The sequence below is a fragment of the Oryza brachyantha genome, chromosome 11, assembly GCF_000231095.2.
Source record: "Oryza brachyantha chromosome 11, ObraRS2, whole genome shotgun sequence".
Lineage (NCBI taxonomy): Eukaryota > Viridiplantae > Streptophyta > Magnoliopsida > Poales > Poaceae > Oryza > Oryza brachyantha.
In genome coordinates this window covers 14,431,591-14,455,082 of record NC_023173.2, presented here as the reverse complement: position 1 = coordinate 14,455,082, position 23,492 = coordinate 14,431,591, and the positions used below count along the sequence as shown (strand labels likewise).

At 39.6% G+C, this 23,492-nt stretch overlaps 1 pseudogene; it reads right to left on the bottom strand.

The window, feature by feature from the left end:
• Positions 1 to 16,088: 16,088 nt before the first annotated feature.
• LOC102714231 lies at positions 16,089 to 22,924 on the bottom strand (annotated as a pseudogene).
• Positions 22,925 to 23,492: the final 568 nt, after the last annotated feature.

Below are 23,492 nucleotides of genomic sequence, written 5' to 3'. Positions count from 1 at the left end.
TTCTTGCTAGCTGCTTGGAATATTTGGAAGGAGAGAAATAGATTGATTTTTCAAAACATTAGTCCTTCACTTCGGTCTTGGAGAGCAAATTTGAAAGCGGATCTTAGTCTATATTTAATTAGGCTAAAGGAAACTCACAATACCATTGTTCAATCATGGATTGACTCATTGTAATCTCTTTTGTACTTTCTTCTTTATTAATGAAAATATACTATGGGAGCCTCCTTCACTGTCTTTTGATAAAAAAAAGACAAAACCGACACAAAGAGTGATATATATGCCCAACACAGATATTCTCTTTTGACCGGATTTAATATAACCGGCATAAATAATACTATATAACCAACACAAATAACTTATATATAACCGGCACAAATAACTATACAAATAACTGACATAAATAGTTATATATACCCGACACAAATTACTCTTTTTGACAAAATAAAAAAAATAAATCGTTTTCATACCATGCACATATTACAATACACAATTATCATAGTTTTCATGCAAGGGGTTGTCTCCGGGTAGTATAATTTAATCGATAACGTTGATCTATTTTTATCAAACGATTATGATTAAATTATAGTACCAACAATATTAGGTACAGTAGAAATTTGAAGGGATAATATTATCCTTTTTGTTGGGATCTTTATTGAAAAAATAAAATTATAAAATATTACTAATCAAGTAATTAACAAAATAATACCGATAAAATGCGCTTCATGCAGTTACATGGCTAGACCTAGCCGGATGGGAGAAGGACAAACAGAGATTAGACAGACGACAAGTGTTGTATGCACTTTGCCCAGCTCGCACATCGATTAAATTGGTCGATTGAGCTAGCTAGCTACTAGTTAGTAGCTAGGGGACCTTCTCCAACCTTGCCGAGCTCCCGCCGCTGCCGCCCCACCCAGGTCCCCGCCTGCCCGAACTCGCTAGGCGGAGCCGCCGAGGAACGGACTTCCGATGCTGACGCCACCGCGTCGCCGCCCTGCCCCGACGACCTTCTCGTCTGCAGCCTGCTCCGTGCGGCCGGTGCCCCGGCGCCGGCGCCGGCGGCCGCATGCCGCCACGCCCGTCGGCGCCGCCTGCTCCTCCGGTTCTTCCGCCTCGGCGCTTCCCGTCCTCTGTTTGGGTGGGCCAATTTCTTGTATGGGCTGATTTTGTGTGATGAAAAATGTTGGGCCAATTTCTTGTACGGGCTGAATTTGTGTACTGAAATTAGGTGGGTCAGATTCTTGTATGTGCTGAATTTGTGTACTCTAAGTGTGCGGGCCAATTTCTTGTATGGGATGAATTTGTGTACTGAAGACAGGAAGGCCCAATTCTTGTATGGGCTAAATTGTGTACCGAAAATAGGTTGGCCTGATTCTTGCATGGGCTGAAATTGTGTACTGAAATTATGTGGGCCAATTTCTTCTATTGGCTGAATTTTGTTACTAAAAATAGTTGGGCCTAATTCTAGTATGGGCTGAATTTTTTTACTCAAAATGGGTGGACCATTTTTTATATGGGCTGAATTTTTACTAAAATTAGGTGGGCTGAATTTGTGTAACGAAAATAGTTAGGCCTAATTCTTTTGTGGGCTGAATTTGCACACTGAAACTAGATGGGCCAATTTCTCGTATGGTTTGAACTTTTTGTACTAACAGTAGTAACAGTAGGTGTGACAATTTCTCGTATAGGAATGCATAAACACAATACACTGTTTACGAGGCTACTTTGCAACGATGCCCATGCAGGGGATGGTGAGACAAGAGGTACAAAGAACTAGTTGGCTTAACCAGCAGCCATCATTATAAGATCCTACAACCAGCTGTACTAATTACACAATCTACGGGACCCGCCGCTTGCCATAGATGGTAGCAACGCTCTAGCACTATAGCAACAAGACTAACACTATTACCAAATACTCTCACCATTTTATAATGTAACATGTTTGACTTTTTTAGTGTAACATTTAATTATTCGTCTTATTCAAAAATTTAGTACAAATATAAAAAATAACAAGTCGTGTTTTAAAGTTTTTTAATAATAAAGTAAGTCACGAGCAAAATAAATGATATTTTCATAATTTTTTGAATAAGACAAATGATCAAACATTACGATAAAAAAGTCAAACATCTTACATTATAAAACGGAGGGAGTAGTGATTATAGAATATTCCTCATACTCAGCCATCTTTGCGCAAAACCTCGCATAGATTGGAAGGCGCTAGCTTGATCTAATGTATCTCTTCTAGAAGATTCTCTTCCGTTATACTAGCAATATATTGGTACTAAAGCTATGGTATCATAATATTCATACCCATACATCATTTGATTCCATGTTGGTTTTTTTTTCTAAAATAGGTTTAATTGCGCTTTAATTCGATTCAAGACATATATCAAACATACATGTTCTAACGGCACTGCGGACACCTTGTCCAGGGCGGCGTGCATCATCTCCAGCTCCGTCTGGATGGAGCTGATGCCTTTCTTCACCTTCTCCTCCAGGCCGTACTCATCCTTGATCACCTCGTAGAGCTTGCCGATGACAGGACGCACCGCCCCCGCGGCAACTTCCATGGCTCGACATCTCTAGCGGTAGCTAGCGAGCGCGCCGTGTTGCACCTATCGAAAGCTTGTTGGTGTGGGGGGAAGTCAGCCAAGTGGCTGTGTGATGAATTAAACATGTTGACAAAAGCACCAATTTAGAGCAAGTTCAAAAGTATTGCTAATTACTAGCTCTAATTCATCTATAGTCAATCTAATAGCCAATTCATTTAATAGCTACCCATAAAACATATATCACCATGTCCCACATGTCATACACACAATGTGTATTGGAGTCCTGCTGCAGCTGACTACAAATTAATAGCTCACTCCTCTTCTCTCTCATCTCTTATCTTTTTAAAATATGTTTACAGCTAGCTAATAGCCTGCTATTGTACCTGCTCTTGCCTGCGTTGTGGAGCGGGTCGTTGACGCCGGCTCAACAACGTCCAACTAGATCTAAAATGCTCACGTATATGCCCTATTCCCTACTAGCTAGGTGAACTCGTCAAACACCACATCTCCATGTGTCGTGGACACCACATCCTGTGTATTTTGCCATCCCGTAGGGCTAGAAAACAACAAATATGCGCCGGCCGTTTTAAATTAATTGGCACCTACGAGCCAGTATGTATTAAGGCTTACGTAGCAGCGTATAGTACATCTAGATTAATTTCTTTACGCAAATCGAGAACAAGTGAAATGGTATATTACAAATGATGCGATTAATTTCTTTTACACAAATCTATTAATTTCGGGAGTTTAAACAGTAGACAGGTGTATATAACATTCTCTGCACTTCGGATGATCTTAGTTAAAGCCCATTTGGAGATCGTGCCAAAATATTCTGGCAGCTGGCTGGTAGGTTAATTGGTCAACCATTTCCTGGCCATATACAGAAAACAATTTTCAATCTTGTTCATACCATGTGCATGGATGTGTGTACGCCATTGACTCACCGCTAGAGCCTACCTTAGATGGCCCTCCCCTCATGTTGGCAATTATATTAAATTAATCAAGTCAAACCTTTTTTTTGAGGGGAAGTCTTATTACTAATCTGAATGAAATTAAGAAAAAGACACTTCTATTCCCGGATATTGTATTTATTCACATGATTCTTCACTTAATTAGGTTGTCAGCAAATAATGTTTATTTGCAAGAGAAAAGAAAGGGTCAGTCTATTGATTGTGCTATTTTCAATGAAGTTCGGAGTTTAGTTTAGTTTTGATTTTTTTTCTTCTTTCATTATTCAATTTGAGATCTACTAATAAATTGGTCGATTAATTGTTGTGTGAAGTTTGCGTACACATAATAGGATATATCTTAATTTTGCTTAATTCCAATCTTCAACATAATAGAATGAACATTTTTTTTATCTTTGAAGAGATATCATGAGGTACCACATTTTTCTATGTAAAATTTGCTATTTTTAGTATATAAGATATCAAGAGGTACAAAATTTTAGATAGAAAATAATGGTATCTCTCGCACGTTCTTAAGGATTGGTAAAATTGCTCTGATAGAATACACAAAATAGGACATTTGCAATTGAATGAAACGTCGTGGTTTCCAAAAACTGTGTTTTCTTTTATCTCGTATATTTTTCATGTCATGGAACTGTTGTTGTCTTGTATCTCACCATATAATTTCTATGTATCCAAGAAAAATATTATAAAACGATAAGAGTGTTGATGTTATGCTGCACAAAATGGATTGGAAATATATTTTCATTATCTTAAATAATGCATGCCGCCGTAACCGGCCAGCTGGGACCACATAAAAAAAATTCTACGGTACCTGCAGGATACACTACCAGTCCATTGAAAATGATTTTTGGTTTTAGCTTTCAGTGAAAATATGATAAATGATATTTTTAATATAGTATAACTATTTTGCATCAAACTTGCTAACACATCTTACATTTAAAACTACCTTGTTATTGTTTTCTTTGTAGTTATATGGTAGAATAATAGATGCTCACAAACACATCCCTGATCTCAAAAAATATATGTTGAAAACCCATAATATTCGTGAGCACTGGGATTTAAACCATGACGAGCGGAGTCATGCTTATGCACCACGGCTTAACCATAGCGTGCTTCCTATATTTTACTTGTTATTATATAGCTTAAAATAATGGTACAAATTTATCCAGTTTCTATTAAGAACAAATGAAATAATCTATCATTATACGAGGGTGGTACCGGAGAAGCATCCGCCAGCTGGGGCCATCAGAAACATACTCCCTCTAGGTCTTTTTACTTTTAAATATACATTTGATTGTTTGTCTTATAAAATTTTTTTAATAAATATATAAAATTATAAATTATGCTTAAAGGTCTTTAGTAATAGATTAAATCATAAAAAAAATAATTAATAATTATATAAATTTTTAGAATAAAAAAATAATCAAACGGAGACTTAAAATCAAATAAAAAATAAATAGAGGGAGTACTATTTGAATCGTTTGTCTATACGGTTGGCATATGTGTTCATTTGTGTGTATCTCTATTTTTCTTAAGTTGCTTTCATCAAGTTGCCTATTAATTATATGAATCAAGAGAAATTCTTGGTGAGTAAAGATCTTAGTTGAACTATGAATGAAATTGAAGAAGATGTTTACGTTCTCGACTCCTGAATATCATATTGATTCGTATTTTTAACGATGGAGTTTTTAAGGTAAACCAAATTATTATGGACCGTTGATCGAACATCAATCCAAGTAGCTAGCATTTTCTCTTCCCTCATAAGTGACAACTACAGGGTATAATACGTTAACATATAAAAATATATTGATATAAATTACTGCATTCCAATCACGAGTGAAACAATGTTTCCCTTTAGAAAGTAAAATTATGAATAATAAACCAATAAATTAATAACTTTGAACAAGACTAACACACCCATATAGTATTTTTATAATGAAATATGAAATCATTGATGCAAATGATTCGATAACTTTATGACCTAGTGGAAGCCTAGAAAAAGATAACTTTATGGTACAGTGTAGTAGTCTCAAAAATCCCATGTACAAACACTGCATGCTGTAAATTCTCCCGAAAAAGATTGAAAAGGATCTAAAAACTTAATTCTAGGCTACCTCCTCCTCCCACGCTAGTTCAATCGGTTGTGTTATAGGGACCCTTCTGTTGAAAGTATAAGCACATGATGAGTAAATCAATCGCGTAAATAAATCATGATATTGTAAAGCGAAAGCTTGGCAACACATATATCAACCAACATGTACAGATCTAATCTAAACATGTATGCGAAATAGCTACACACGAATAGATTAAATAGATGCAGAACTAGATTAAACATAATTGACCTGTACCGAAGGTTGTTTTGAAGAGGATTGGAAGCAGCACGAACGACTCGCGGCGTAGGATGTTGACGACAGCGAGCCGCGACCGATCGACGGGGAAGACGAGCCGTCGTTGACGAACAGCAAGCAGTCGCGCAGAGCACTTCCCAAAAACCTTATTCGCCCTCTCCCGGTGCAGGACTTCACGACCACGACGGTTCCGGAGACCTGCTGGTGCTCGCCGGCGAAGGGGACGGAGTAGACGATAGTGGCAGCGCAGCACAGAGAAGAGGCAAACTCTAGATTGTTTTTCACGTACATTGCAATGAGGTAGTGGTCTGGTATTTATAGGACGTGTGATCAGCACGCCTACCACGTCGTAACCGAACCGGATAGGCCACGCGTAACCTATCCGGACTCTAAGCTATCTCGTGCAAGAAAGAATCTGATACGATAAGTTTCCAAAACTGATCACCGGAATTTCCGTTTCACGCAGCAAAACAAAACTATAAAAGGAAGCCGCATCTGCGTAAGCACGAGGAGCCAATTTTGATGGACCATTCACGCGTATGTCGTGCGTGCGCGCCATCCGGCCCGGCACGTGCCCAAGACTGAGCCCGAGCCCAAGCCAGGCCATGTGAGGCGAGGCGAGCGAGCGCGCGCGTGTTGCTCTATTTCCTTCTTGCTCAAGAGCCTAGAGAGCACTCTCCTATTTAAGAAGGTCTCACTCTCACAGAACTAGCAAGGTGGTACTAAATGTTCTCATGCATGCTTCCATGAGGTGGGCTTTTGTGATTTTCCTAGTAATTATTCTACACATGGGCCTTAGCCCAATTAATAATTCCAACAATCCTCCAACAAATCTCAAAAGACTTAGAGATTTGCATGTCCTAATGTACGGTTTATATACCAGTATTGTGATGGAGACCGATTAAGGTTGAATATCCACCTAGAAACCTTAGCTACACTTACTCACAACTTGAACAATGGACTATGCCTTGAATTGTAAGTTTGGTGCAAGTAAGTTTCACTCAGAGCCTTGACTGATACTAGGCTGCCAGTAGCCTACCCCGCGGGTGGAGCCTATAAGTCATACTCCATGGTCTATTCATGAGCTTCCTAGAAGATTCACCCAAAATCTCCATAGACTGCGGCTACTAGCCAAGCTCATATAGGTGTGTTTTTTCAAGATTTCTCTACAGGATAGTATCTTCGCTAATTAAAGCCAACAGAACACATTATGGCATTGCCAACCTGCCTTGTAGCAAAAGAGTACATGCATATTCACTTAGAGAGGGTTTATTAAATAAGAATACTCTCCTCCAGTTAACTAATGGCTTGTTCTTCCCAGGTCCTAATTCACGGGATCTCCGATCACATAGGTTGGGTTGCTACCATAGATAACTCATATGGGTCTCATACCCATCTCATTCGATGCAGTGTCTATCACATTCCGTGATAGCCCCTTAGTAAAGTGATCTGCCCGGTTTCTAGCTGTTTGGATGTAATCCAACGTTATAACTTCGGAGTTTCTCAATTTCCTGACAGACTTCAATCGTCTCTTCACATGCCTGGACAATTTCATATTATCCTTAGAACTGTTCACCTTAACTATCAGTTTGATTATCCCAGTTCATTAGGATAGCTCACACATGTTTTTCAATAATTGGTAGATCCATTAGTAGATCTCTCAACCATTATGCCTAACCAGTAGCAGTATCTAGTGCCGTAAACTCTGCTTCCATGGTTGACCTTGTCAAGATGGTCTGTTTGCAAGACCTCCATGAAACAGCACCACCACCTAGTGTGAAGGCATATCCACTAGTGGCTTTGACCTCATCAGCATCTGAGATCCAATTTGAATCACTATACCCCTCTAGCATCGCGGGATAACCTGAATAGCAAAGTCCCAAGTCCATAGTACCTTTTAGATAGCGCATAACTCGCTCGAGCGCTTGCCAATGATCATCTCCCGGATTAGAGGTAAACCGGCTCAACTTGCTCACAGCAAAAGAGATGTCAGGCCTAGTTGCACTAGCTAGGTACATGAGTGAGCCAATGATTTGAGAATACTCAAGTTGATTCCTACTTTGTTTCTTGTTCTTGCGAAGCAACAGACTAGGATCATAAGGCGTTGGAGAAGGTTTGCTATCAATATAGCCAAAGCGATTCAAGATCTTCTCCACATAATGAGACTGCGACAATGTAATCCCATCGTAGCCCTTAATTAGCTTAATGTTTAGAATAACATCAGCTACTCCCAAATCCTTCATGTCAAAGTTTTGAGACAAAATGATTTAACCTCTTTAATCACCTCAATGTTAGTCCCAAAGATCAGTATGTCATCAACATACAGACATAAAATAACTCCATCGCCCCCACCATGGCGATAGTATACACATTTATCTGCCTCATTGACTGCAAAGCCTGCAAATGTTACTGTTATATCAAATTTCTCATGCCACTGCTTAGGAGCTTGTTTCAGACCATACAAAGATTTTAGCAACTTACACATTTTGCCGTCTTGACCTTTTACTACAAATCTATCAGGCTGATCCATGTAAATTTCCTCATCCAACTCTCCATTGAGGAAAGCTGTCTTAACGTCCATTTGATGAAAGAGAAGACCATGTGAGGCAGCCAGAGATAGTAGTACTCGAACTGTGGTCAATCGTGCAACAGGTGAGTAAGTATCAAAGAAATCTTCGCCTTTTTTCTGAGTATAGCCCTTAGCCACAAGCCGAGCCTTATACTTTTCAATAGTACCATCAAGCCTAAGCTTCTTCTTGAATACCCACTTGCATCCTACGGGTTTGCATCCATAGGGTCGCTCTGTCACCTCCCAAGTCCCGATAGCAATAATAGAGTCCATTTCACTACGGACAGTCTCCTTCCAGTAGTCTGCATCTGGGGATGCATAAGCTTCTGAAATTGACTTAGGAGTGTCATCCACGAGATACACAGTGAAGTCATCTCCAAAGGACTTAGCCGTCCTTTGTCTCTTGCTCATCCTAGGAGCTTCACTGGCAGCCTGCTCAATAACAATTTCATGTGTAGGTTCCGAACGTTCAATTGGAGTGACTGAACTTGGCACCATCTCAGAAGATTGGCTAGAAGTGTTATGTCCATCTTTCATTGGGAAAATGTTTTCAAAGAAAGTGGCATCTCGAGACTCCATAATTGTACCAACATGGATGTCCGGTACCTCAGATTTAACTAATAAAACCTATAAGCAATGCTATGATGAGCATATCCCAAAAAGACACAGTCCACAGTGTTGAGTTCCAACTTACGTTTCTTAGGAATTGGTACATTGACTTTTGCCAAGCACCCCCACGTTCGCAAGTAAGAAAGTGATAGTTTTCTCCCAATCCATACCTCGTATGGTGTTTTGTTCTTATTTCTGTTAGGAATTCTGTTAAGTACATGATTCGAGGTCAACACTGCTTTATTAGACTCAAACACTAACTTAAATCTGTCTCTACATAGACGGGAACCACTAACGAGATTCTTGTCGATAGTAGGGACATGCTGCCCATTCTTCAGCTGCACAATCTTTCCCGAAGTAAACTTCAGATCCACCGTGCCAACACCATGAACAGAAGCATGCGACCCATTCCCCATTAGAACGAAGGAATCTCAGATAGCCTGATAAAGAGGTAAACAATGAAATATCAGCACAAACATGTACATTGGCTCGTGTATCAACCCACCAATTAGTAGATTGACTGACTGAAAGAACAGTAGGAAAATTACCATACCCTGTCCCATCTTCAGTCTTGCCAATGGTCACATTGACAGAGTTAGAAGTCTGTCTAGCAGGTGCCTTCATGCCCTTGCGTCGTGGGCACTTCCTAGCCAGATGGCTAGACATGCCACACACGAAGCAAGTCCTCTCTTCTTTATTGTCATTGTTACCCTTCTTCTTGAAGTTAGTGTTCTGCTTGGCTTTGAATTTTCCGTTGTTTTTGTGAGAGGGCTTGTGCACCACATTAGCATTTGACTGTCCCCCATCGTCTTTAGACGCAACATCCTTAGCTCAATCCTTCTCTTCAACATCAAGAGACGAAATCAATCTCTCAACGGAATATTCCTGTCTCTTGTGTTGTAGTGAAGCGCCGAAATTTCTCCAAGTAGGAGTAAGCTTCGCAATAATGCATGCGGCCACAAACTTGTCGGGTAAGGCGCACTTTAGGAGTTAGAGTTCCTTAGCGATGGTTTGTATATCATGAGCCTATTCGACCACAGAACGGTTTTCAACCATCCTAATATCATGAAATTGCTCTAGGATATACAACTCATTGCTAGCATCAGTGGCACTGAATTTGGTATATATGACTCTACAAGACGATCACCAAGAACGCTAAGAATGCCTCCTATAAATATAGTAGTGGCTTCCTCGAATTCTTTCTGCTGTTCAGCAGTCAGAACCCCTTCAGGTTTACCAGTACTAACCCAGAAGCACTTCATAGCCGTCAGCCACTGAGTGACCCTGATCTGCCATCTCTTAAAGTGCACATCGCTGAATTTATCCGGCCTCAGTGCATCGGCAAAACTAGCCATTGAAAAATCACAGTGCCTGTAATAAGGTTTTTGGATTGTTGAAAGTATAAACACATAATGATTTAATCTATCGTGTAAATAAATCATGACATTGTAAAGCAAAAGCATGGCAACACATAGATCAACCAACATGTACAGATCTAATCTAAACATGTATGGGAAATAGGTACACACGAATAGACTAAATAGATGCAGAACTAGATTAAACATAATTGACCTATACCGAAGATTGTTTTGAAGAGGATTGGAAGCAGCATGAACGACTCGCGGCGTAGGATGTTGACGACGGCGAGACACGACCGATCGACGGGGAAGACGAGCCGTCGTTGACGAACAGCAAGCAGTCGCGCAGAGCGCTTCCCAAAAACCTTATTTACCCTCTCCCGGTGCAGGACTTCACGAGGACGACGGTTCCGAAGACCTGCTTTCCCGATCGCTGGTGCACGCCGGCGAAGGGGACAGAGTAGACGACAGTGCCGGCGCAGCACATAGGAGAGGCAAACCCTAAATTGTTTTTCACGTACGTTGCAACGAGGTAGCGGTTCGGTATTTATAGGACGTGTGATCAGCACGCCTACCACGTCGTAACCGAACCGGATAGGGCGCGCGTAACCTATCCGGACTCTACGCTATCTCGCGAAAGAAAGAATCTGATACAAAACTACAAAAGGAAGCTGTAACCGAACCGGATAGGTCGCGCGTAACCTATCCGGACTACGCTATCTCGCGAAAGAAAGAATCTGATACAAAACTGCAAAAGGAAGCCGCATCTGCGCAAGGAGCCAATTTTACCGGACCATTCACGCGCATATCGTGCGCACGCGCCACCCGGCTCGGCCCGTGCCCGGGCCCAAGCCAGGCGAGACGAGCGAGCGCGCACGTGTGTTGCTCTATTTCCTTCTTGCTCAAGAGCCTAAAGAGCACTCTTCTATTTATGTAGGTCTCACTCTCATAGAACTAGCAAGACGGTACTAAATATTCTCATGCATGCTTCCATGAGGTGGGCTTTTGTGATTTTCCTAGGAATTATTCTACACATGGGCCTTAGCCCAATTAATAATTCCAACACCTTCGATAATTGCAGGTATGAGAAAATACATGAATGAAAAGAATTGCAGGAATTAAAGTCAAAATGTCTATCCAATCCTATGGGAATCAAACACAACGGGGAGGATACGAGCCCTTTGATAGGAAAGCAAATGGAAGTGCATTTAGGGGTTGTTTAGTTTGCAAAATTTTTTTGCAAAAACATCACATCAAAACTTTAAACACATATTTGAAGTATTAAACTTAGTCTAATTACAAAACAAATTTTAGATTCCGACTGGAAACCGCAAGACGAATCCGTCATTAGCATATGTTGGTTAGTGTAGCACTTATAGCTAGTCACGTCCTAATTAGACTCAAATGATTCGTCTCACTATTTCCTTCATAACTGTATAATTAGTTTTAATGTTTACATATATTTAATTCTTCATTTAGATGTCCAAAAATTCGATATGATGTTTTTGGAAAAAAATTTAGGAACTAAACGGGGCCTTAGTATCTCTCAACAATTTGAAACATATCGTTTCATTTTTTACATTAAGATGTCGATAGATTGGACAATCAATGGGTCCACATCTCATGTCCCAAGTTATTGTCTACAAGAAGTATACCCCTTTTCATACTACATATTTTGGCAAGTAACATCCCTAGTCACTCGACCTGACCAAACCGATTTCTCCATGACCTTAGGGGTTGCTTAAATGGGGCTAAACTTTTTAGCCCCATGTCACATCGGATGTTAGGACACTAAGTATTAAATATAGACTAATAAAAAAACTTATTTCATAAATGAGAGCTAATCCACAAGGCAAATATTTTAGCCTAATTAATCCATGGATTAATTAGGCTCATTAGATTCGTCTCGCAAATTAGTCCAAGATTATGTATAGGTTTATTTATAGACTACGTTTACTACTTATAATAAGTGTCCAAATATCCGATATGACTAGGGGCTAACACCCAACTAGGATTGAATTGAAGTTGCATTGCCCAGCAAGGTAGCAACCCTGAATATGCTGGTAGATTTTGCAGGCCAAAGGCACAGTTATTTCTTCTGCAGGGAGCAACAGGTACAATTATAACTTTTAAGTGAGGTGAAGAGTGAAGAATGAGGTGGTGTTTAGTTGCCAAAATTTTTGGCAAAAACATCACATCAAACGTTTGACCGGATATCAGAAGGAGTTTTTGGACACAAATGAAAAAACGAATTTCATGACTAGCCTAGAAACCACGAGACGAATCTTTTGAGCCTAATTAATCCGTCATTAGCACATGTTGGTCACTGTAGCACTTATGGCTAATTATGGACTAATTAGGCTCAAAAGATTCGTCTCAAGATTTCTTCCATAACTGTGCAATTAGTTTTTTGATTCATCTATGTTTAATGCTTTATTTAGGTGTCCAAAAATTCGATGTGATGTTTTTGGAAAAAAATTTTGGAACTAAACAATGCCTGAGCTGAAAAATGCGATCAGACGCAGCTGGTAAATCTGTTCAGGCACCACAACTAGGCTGCTTTAAAGAATCCTTCGAAAACGCTTCACCTCTTGACCAGCAGCTGAAATCTTCTCATCATCACTGTACGTTGTTTCCGTCAACTTCATCTGAAGCTGAAATCTCCTCATCATCGACATCGTCTTTGTCTTTCTTCGTCAGCCCCTAAAATTGGTATTAGAAGAGGGATATGAATTTTGGAATGTGAAAGAACGCGAGAATTGAGAAAGAGCTGATTTCAGAGAGGAATCAGAACATGTATATACTTATTGAAGTAATAACTAATCAATCAATTAAGAGTCCGTCTTCGGTGTACTCTACTGGCAGTAGTATTTAATCGACACCGTTGATCTATTTTTATCAAACAGCTGTGATTAAATTATACTACCAACAATATTAGATGTGCTGAATTCAATTTGGGCAACAGTATGGGCTTCTTTTATTAATGGGTCGAATTCATTCTTCAGTAAGAGGCCGAACAATTTCATGGATGAGCTGAATTTGTTGACGGAAAAAGAGGTGTGTCAATGGGCCAGCTTTACCTCCGTGGAAAGGACGTGGGGAGCAATTTCTGGTATGTGCTGAACACTGTGTTTTCTGGGCCAGCTTTATGGATGGGCTGAATGGTGTATGCGGAAATGAGATGGGCCAATTGGGCTGAATTCATCTCCGGTAAATTAGTGTATGGAACAAACGTGGGCCGGTTCCTCTCGTGGGCTAAATTTGTGTAATGAAAATAGGTGGGCCAATTTTTTGTATGGACTAAATTTGTGTAATGAAAATAGTTGGGACAATTTCTTGTACGGGCTGAATTTGTGTACTGAAAATAGGTGGGCCAATTTCTTGTATGGACTAAATTTGTGTAATGAAAATAGTTGGGCCAATTTCTTGTACGGGCTGAATTTGTTTACTTAAAATAGGTGGGCCAATTTCTTGCATGAGCTGAATTTGTGTACTGTAAGTGGGCTAGCCAATTTCTTGTATAGGCTGAATTTGTGTACTGAAGACAGGTGAGCCTAATTCTTGTATGGGCTAAATTGTGTACTGAAGACAGATGAGCCTAATTCTTGTATGGGCTAAATTGTGTACTAAAAATAGGTTGGCCTAATTCTTGCATGGGTTGAAATTGTGTACTCAAAATATGTGGGCCTAATTCTTGTATGGGCTGAATTTTTTACTGAAAATGGGTGGACCAATTTCTCATATTGGCTGAATTTTTTAACTAAAATTAGGTGGGCCTAATTATTGTATGGGATGAATTTGTGTAACGAAAATAGTTAGGTCTAATTCTTTTGTGAGCTGGATTTATGTACTGAAATTAGATGAGCCAATTTCTCGTATGGGCTGAATTTTTTTAGTGACAGTAGGTGTGCCAATTTCTTGTATAGGAATGCATAAACACAATACACGGTTTACGAGGTACTCTGCGACAACGCCCATACAAGGGATGGTGAGACGAGGTACAAAAAGTTAGTTCGATTAACCGGCCATCATTATAAGATCCTACAACCAGCCTAATTACACAATGTCACAATCTACGGTGACCTGCCGCTTGCCATAGATGGCAGCAAACAGGATTCTCGTTACCGCGGTAACCGGCCGTTCCGTGCAGGCTCGGGGTGTTAACGAATATCCGATCCAAATCTATTCAAATTGAGGATGTGGTAGGGGTTTGCAACTATCTGTGGATATGGAGTCGGATTCGGATAGTGAGTTACGGATTCAGATACAGATGCGATATCATTAATACCCGGTGGATGCGGATTATCCGATTTTCTTATCGGATAATCCGATACTCATTTTGGCGGATATTCCGAATTTTTTAGCCCATAAAGCACTCAATCAAAAGCCTATCGATATCCCAAGTATTTTTTATCCAATATTGAATGACAATGTATTGATTGTATGTACATATCACATCCAGCGTAATAATCCGTTTCCGAACCGACTCCGCACCATTTCCGACATCCGCAACAATCCGTATCCGCATCCGTGTCTGAAAAGATCAACATCCGCTTAAAAATTATGGTTTAGGATATGGCATAACCACTATTCATCCGAATTTGCTCCGTTAATTAACACCCTAGCACAAGGGATGCGATTTTACAATAAATACATTTATAAACTAGGAGCAATGTAATAAGGTATTTAAATCTTGGTGAAATCAACTGGTAATGAATTTCCGGAGCGATGACTACATGTTTAACAACACAAAGCACCAAAACCCCCGCAAAGAAAATAATAATTATTATGAACTAATAGTGCCATAGGGTATATCTCAATTTCATTTATAAAAAAAAGGAAAGTTGAACGAGGTTGATTCGACTCATAGTTGGGGAGATATGTTAAGTTTTGATGATTAATTGAATTTTTCAAAATGTGAATAATGATTTTAAAAAACAGAGATGAATATTCCAAAGGTATGTCCCTCTTTTGCGCTAACAAATGGGGGCATCTGTCATTGATGCCAAGGCTAAATGTTTCTGGGTCTGTCAATGGGTCGGAATGGAGTACGGTGGACAGAGGGTGATAGGGTAAAGAATTTTTGTTTCGTTACTAGCAAAATATCCATGTTTTACAATGGTACATCAAATATTTTATATATTCTTTAAGAGGGGTAAACTTGTATTTTAGAGATGAAAAAAGATATTAATAACATGTAGAAAGACTAATTTTTAACACTAAATGACATAGAGTAGTTGGTAGAAAAAACAAGATAGGTGATGGGGTGGTAAATTTACTGCCACCATCATTGCTTTCTTTTAAAGGAGTACAGATACTTGCTGTCGCAGAATTTATCTTGCTCCTTTTATGGCTAGTATTTGCAAAAATTGAAAAACAATGTAGATATTGTTCTTGCTGTGTGCGCTTTAGACCCAACTCATATAAGATAGATGCCAGGCACTACTTAAGACAAAATGAGCTAGTGAAATTTGATACTTATTCCACTAAGACATGCCAGGTACTACTCTATACATGGTTTGCATGATCAAAAGCCCCATGTATATAACCAATAGGAGATGGACCTAACAAATACTGGCTAAACCACATATCAATCCAAGCCAGAATAGCTAAACATTATAAGATAGATCGATTTCACTGCCTAAGAGCCAACGCAGAGTCATTGAAACTTGTTACAGCTTGGATACTTTTATGGATGGGAGTCAAATACCCGATATAAATATGAGTCAAATCTTGTGCCGGTTGGTGTTTAGACCCGTTACAAATGTGGCTTCCTTTTAGCGCACAAATTTGGCGCCTATTTGAGCCGGTTGTGAGTAATACCTAGTACAGATGAGATATCATTTGTGTTGGGTTTAAATACGTGGCAAAAGAGATCACATGTTTGATGCAGCACCACATATCTCGAGTCCTGTAACACAAGAAGAAGCATTGATCTATCGGCACAAGTAGAAAGGAATGGTTAGAGGATGGGATTCTAGTTTCAATTGGATGTTGTCAGGGCCAATATGATTGGGGGTCAGCAAAGCATAAAATCCATTTGCATAAATCCTCATGCCAGTCATACTGTCAGAGGTTACTGGCCCTCTCTGTCTTCTAGCTCCCCTGTTGCTAGTGTTCAATCACAACTAGAAATAAAAGTTTACATACAATGATCCAAAAGTATTCTTTGAAGGAGATTAATATATAGTGGTGTTACTCTGACAAAAATCAGTATTAATTACACGCAACATGGATCGAGTGTATAAATTCATGTCCAAGTGTGGTACCTCTTTATTTATTAGAACCATCTTCTCCTGAAATTGAAAGTGAGGGAAGAGACATCACAGGGAGTGTCAATTGAGGAGTGAAAAGAAATGAAAGCTAGACAGAAGGTGTATATATGGGAGAGTTAATTAACTAATCAATGAGTTAGCGATGATTAACCTCTTAAACTAACCTTAGATGTGTAAACCAATTCACTTCAATGGTGGGGCTATTAGGGTGTGTTGCGACCTCTCGCCTCAGTGCCGCCTCCACTTCCTCCACCTTGTTACCTGTGGCACCCTCGCAGTCGAGCAATACTGATACTACGTCGAGCAGAGGAAGGTTTCCCAAGCCAACATCATTGGTAGAACCATCCCCAGAGACGGCCACACAAAATTCGACGTACTTCAGCATCGGCATCGCACCTTGTAGAAATCTGAGCATTGTGTTTGTTCGACAATATCTCAGGCTTGGAAACAACCCTTCACCTGTGACGGTCCATGAAAATTTCGTGTTGACGTAAATATGGAGGAACCGGAGCTTCAGCATCCTCCCAAGGACATCTATGTCATGTGGTTCCATGGCCAGCACTTGGAGTTGTAGGTACGAAAGGTGTGGGACACACATGGAGTTCACCCACGCTGGCAGCCGAGGTAGGAAGACATGGAGGCCATCCATACAGAACTTTTGGAGGTGCTGTGGGGGCTCCCAACCTTCCCAGTCAGTTATTAGGACCCATGAGCCAAACAAAATCTCCAGGGTTTGGATTCTTTGTAGACTGCGCAGAGACTCGACCAGTGCCTTTAGGAAACCTTTATCAGCCTCGCCGAGCCAATTTATCTTGAGAATCCTTAGCTCTGACAATCTGCACACCTCTGCAGCGAAATTTAAGCAGCTGTTGATCGATACAATGCCCAACTGTAGCTCCTGCAGGGACGATAGATTCCCAAGACTAGCAAGAACTCTGGTCTGTCTATCGATGCATAGGCGCATTAGCTTTCTTAGCTTGCCAACAGTTGCTGGCAGTACCTCCAAGCTTGTGTTCCTTACGTCTAGTACCTACAGTTGCACAAGAGCCCCTATTTCCCATGGCAGCTTATCAACTCGCGTGTATCGTAGACCTAGGTACCTCAACTGATGCAGATTCCCTAGATGTTTCAAGTGACAACTTCTTGTGAGATCACAATGTTCCAGCACTAGCACACGTAGAACTTGGAAACTTGTAAACGACGGCATCAGACTAACAGGGCACCTAATGGCATTGAATGACCTCAGATGTGCCATGGAAATAGCTAGGTTATCATTTTCATCTTGATTTCTATTGTTGTGCAATGCGATCCTGCGGACCATACTACTTTGCAAAGACATGTTGTGCACCTCATGCACCCTGTCTAATACTCTTACAAAGTTTTCTCTGGCTGCCAAGATGCGAATAAGGTCTAGCACCATGTCATGGACCCTGCAACCATCCAAGGTGTTGCTGTAAATGTCACAACCCATTGGCTGGATCATTCCTTTATTTATAAGCTCATTGAAGTAACTCTCACCGACCTCGTATAATCGATTCCCTTGTTCTTCGTGGACAAAACCTTCTGCTATCCATATCCAAATCAAAGATTCCTTCTCAATCCAACAGTCTTCTGGAAATATGCTTAGGTGCAACAAACAAGTCTTTAGGTATGAAGGCAAGTCATAGTAGCTAAAAGATATTATCTTTCTTGTGTTTTGAACTGCTTCGTTTTGATCATGAGGGCCAAAACCTATAGAGTTGTATACATCAGACCATACTTCCACTGGTTTATTAACCAATAAACTAGCTATTGTAATGATGGATAATGGTACACTGCCACATTTCTTTAAAATCTTTTCAATTGCCTCAACTAGTTGATTGTCTTCTGGGCCTTTGCACTCAACACCAAATATTCTATTGTAGAATAGCCTTTTTGAGTTGTCATCAGAAAGTGGTTCCATCGAGTAAAAATTACCAACTTCTTCAGCAACTTCAGAAATACGAGTTGTTGTGATTACTCTACTTCCGCAGTCACTATCCACTAGGGCACATTTAATCATTTTCCACGTTGACGTCTCCCATATATCATCAATAATAATCAAATACCTATATATGTGCATGGGAAATTGGGAAAAGAAAGCGTACAAGTTAGTGAAACATTCTATGGAAAAACAAGAAACCTACAAGCATCAAGTATCCAAGCTATTTAGTGACATAAGCAAATCATTAATAGGTCAATTGGGTAGGGGTTAAACTCGTAATTACTTGTGCAAATATGGAATATCCTCAAGTTTTTAGTTTAATGATCAAGACGAGATCCTGCACGTTCAAAACAATCTGAAATTCATATATATTATATTTAAGAGTTAGAATATGATAAATGTGTAGCGAATAGTACTGAAATTGTATTATTGCTTGACATAGCTAACATCTTGTTCAGTTGTGCACTAGGTTAATTAATATCAAAGTTCTCTAGTGCACGACATTTTAAGAAAATGCATTTGTTGATTCAAGTTGGTTATCCAAGCGCAAATGTAGATATTCTGTTTTTTCTAAATGTAGGGGAAATCTTTAGTTATGTCCTTGTCAAATGCAAATTATGCAACACACTGCCTACAAAAGTCTGCAATAGGGAAGCTCCAACGTGAATTTGCTCATCTAGAAGGCTTAACAGAGGATGCTATAGTAGAGCGCTAGGGATTATAAACTTACACTCACCCAACTAAACTTTAAAGTTGGTACTCAACCACATGTTGCAGCCAATTCTAAGCCCATGGGCTTCAACTACTATAGCGAAACTACATGTTTCAAACAAACTTGAGTGTAACAATCCTAGTACCTAAAAAAAATTGTGCAAATTACTAGGGCATTTTCCTCTCCAAATATTACCATTTGTATAGGGTTTAGTTTCACATTGGACAGTGAGGATGGGAAAGTACATGAATTACAAGGTGGCGATAGTAGCCTTGTTAAGGAGTACAATCTTTTGGGTTATGTAGGCTCAAACCCAAAGTTATTACTGTATATGGGCCTAAGCCTTATGTAACTTGGGCCAAGGATGTTGTGCTAGCATATGAAGGGGACAATTGTAGCATAAGCAAGCCATGACCACTAGAGCCGTGTTCGTTTGGGGTGTGAGAGGGAGGGTTAGTTATCCGGCGCGAAAAACGTAGTAATAAATTAGTACATGATTAATTAGTTATTAATTATTAAAATATAAAATAGACTAATATGATTTTTTAAAACAACTATTCTATAGAAATTTTTTGCATACAAATACACCGTTTAGCAGTTTGGGAAGCGTGCGCGAGAAAAACAAGGGGGCTAAGATAACTTAGCCCCCAGACCCCCAGACGAATGCGGCCTAGGTGGTATAATAGCTTGGTTTAAAGACCTAGAACACTCCCTAGAACTACATGATGAAGAGGCATATGACTTGTTGTTTGACAGGAGATTATTATTGGGTTTAAGTCCCACATCAAATATTTCTAATGGTGGGGAGCATGAGTTAAGAATAGGGGCAATACTCACCAATAGACTTTGTTTGTCATTTTGGTTTTACCTATATGGGACAGGGGCCTATTAAGACCCAAATTTGGGAAGTTGTTCTGCAATATTGTAGGTGACCCACTTGTGTTGTAGTGAACTATACTAGGCTTTACATTCCAACAATAAATACTAGTAGAGCCTAGGTCTATGAAACAAAGAACATCTCATTGGACCACACAGTTAGGAAACATATAGATGAGGTCATCACTCCTATGGATATGCACATAATGACTAAAAAGTTGAACAAGATGAACCAATGGTGCAACAGTGGTGAATCTAGCCAATGAGATTAGAAGAGTCTGAACGAGTAACATAGAGTTGCAGCCTCCATTTCTATTGATCTTTACCATAAAATTTTAGTAGGGGTATTCGTGGGAGCTCCGATGGCCTTAACAGGAGCCCCCGCCGCCCCACGCTAGATCCGCCCCTAGATGCAAGAGCCAATAACTTGTGTGCACAGATGATCTTAAACCATTAGGTGAATGTGTTCCTAAGATTGCATACAAATGTTTCTAAGAATGGTATACTATTTAATGTTTGTGATAACATATTATCCTTAGAACAAAGGATAGAATCATGGAAATGAACATATGACACAAGCATAGATGTGGAGCCATCTACTGCAAAGTACTTCCTGTTCCGTGGATTCGGGCCTCCTAACAACTCCACAAATTGTTAATAAAATAATCAACTAGTTGTTAATAAAACAATCTTCAGATACCACAGATTATGACTAATTAACGCATGATAAATTGATGGTTACTGCATATACATACCTCCTTTTATGAAGATATTCTCTAAGCTCATTGATGAGATGCCTTTCGCTTAGTACCGCTACATCTAATTTCATGTATTTCTCCTTGTTAAGTTCAATCAGGATGTCTTTGAAAACTTTCTTGATGTCTGGTTTCTGACCCAATGTAACCAAACCAACACATTCAAACTGCATTTTGAGACTATCAAACACTACTTTAGCAAGAGTTGTTTTACCTAATCCTCCAATTCCCATTATGGATATGAACTTAAGTTTCTTCTTCAATGTGTCATCCCTCTCAGTCAACCTCTCGATTACATCATCTTTTGCTTTGTCGATGCCAACTAGATTGGTGGTATTCTCATACAGTGCCAAGATACGAGGGTCAATAATCATTGGAGGATTAGTAGCAACACCATCAATCTTATACCTATCACGCCGTTCCATCACCTCCCTGACATGGATCTTGACATCCTTAATGTCGTTGGCTATTTCGTGCTTGATCTTTATTTGGGACAGCTTACGACACTTCTTGAATAACCATTCGAACCTGCTTTTCTTTGATGGCTCAAGGTCATCCACATGCTGCATGAACGTGTCGATAATGTCCTCAATATTGTAGGACAGATGCCTGACATCCCTGGCCCAGATCATCACTTGTTCGTCAAGCTGGTCTAGTGGCACATCTGAGATCTTTTTGAGGGCAGGTTGCATGCTTTCGAGCTCAGCCTTGAGAAATGTTATCCCATTCTTCACATTTTTGTTCAAGTTATACTCCTCCGTAAGTAGCTCGCGTAGTTTGGCGAGGAGTGTACCCATTGCGCCTGTGGCAAACTCCATTAATTTCGGACTGTTCAGAGCTTTCTCTTTATATGTGTTTCTTATGATGATGAAGCTTTGGCAATTAGTAGTCAAATGCTTTTAGAATACCCAATTCCAATAGCTGTCACGTACACTAGTCCTTCACTTTAATTAGTTCCTGATAAGATAACCGAGCATATAGAAACATCAATTATTGGCTAGCGCCTGCTAGCTGTATATGCAACTTGTCGTAGACAAATATTTTGGTTTTGTCTCCTTATAATCACTGACAGTAAGTGCAAACTTTATCGTTCCATCAAATATTGGAAATATACATAAGTAAAACATGATGATAAACAGATGAGTTACATATAACAATTAATGTCATCTGAGTATATTATGCATATGTTGAGAAGCCATTACATGCGATTATAACGCCTACAGGCTAAATCTCCACAATTCATAACCCGGAAAAGGAAACTGAAACATTCACTAAACCTGTCATCAAACTTTTTCCGTGGTCCGCACACACAATAAACCTGTCACTAAACATTAAACATTTCTCAGTAAGTAAACCTATAGGACAATTAAATTTTTCTGTGGTATTTTTCCGTCGGATATTTCTGTGGGTGCACCTACAGAATTTTTTTCTGACGGGAGAACATATTTTTTCTGGAGGTTTTGCACCTACAGTCTTGATGCTAACAGGTGTCATAATATCCTATATGGCTTGGATATTTTAACTTTGTAAGTAATACGGTAAATAAGCACCGGAAACTAATCCTATCGTAGAATATAACAACCGATCCAATCCTTCACGATGTTATCTAGTACTGTTCTTGCGAATTAATGCCAAAGGCCGGCGGCAGAAGAACCGTTTTTCACCCAACACAATAACAAAATTTGAGAAATTCTACGAGCTAGTTTGGAGAGGGATTAATTAGCTAACCTTAATTACTAAGTAAAGAACCGGCCGGTCTCCTCTTCTTGCTCACCTCCATCTCCATGGCTGCAGGTAGCTGGAGCAGCTTGGGTGCGGGTTGCTTCTTGCCTCAGTTCTTTGGAGGCGCCATGGAAGACTCTCTCGCTCAGAAAATGTGTGGATGGGTGAGGACGAAGACGTGATTAGGAATTAAATCCAGCTACACGATGACGACGTTAATTGCACGGAACCATGCTCCTCCCTAGCTAGTTGACTAATTATTGTACATTGAATTCATATTTCTCTCCGTGTACTCCCTCCTTTTGTTTTTTTATTTATGTTTAACCATTAGTATTATTTAAAAAATTATAAAATTATTGATTATTTCGTTATGATTTGATTTATTGCTAAAGTAACTTTAACTATGATTTGTAATTTTGCATATTTAAATAAAAAATTTGGATCAAATGAAGACTCAAACGTAGGACTAAAGTCAATAGTATCAATTAAAAAAAACTAAGGGGGTAGTATACTGGTACATGCTATATATTGCATATAAATTGCTATACGTACGACTCAATCATCCGACTTGCGTATGACTCAATCATCTAACGGTTGTAGTGCCACTCACTTGATCCTCTTTAGCCAATCAATTGATCGTAGTATTTCAGTCGTATGCAGGTAGTATAATTGAGTTGTACTTATAGCGGGACTGATGTTGCATCCAAAGTCACTTTCAAGAGTCGCTATCGCAAGCTGAATGGTACAATCAACTGCTACTCTAATGTGTTTGACATCTTCTTTAT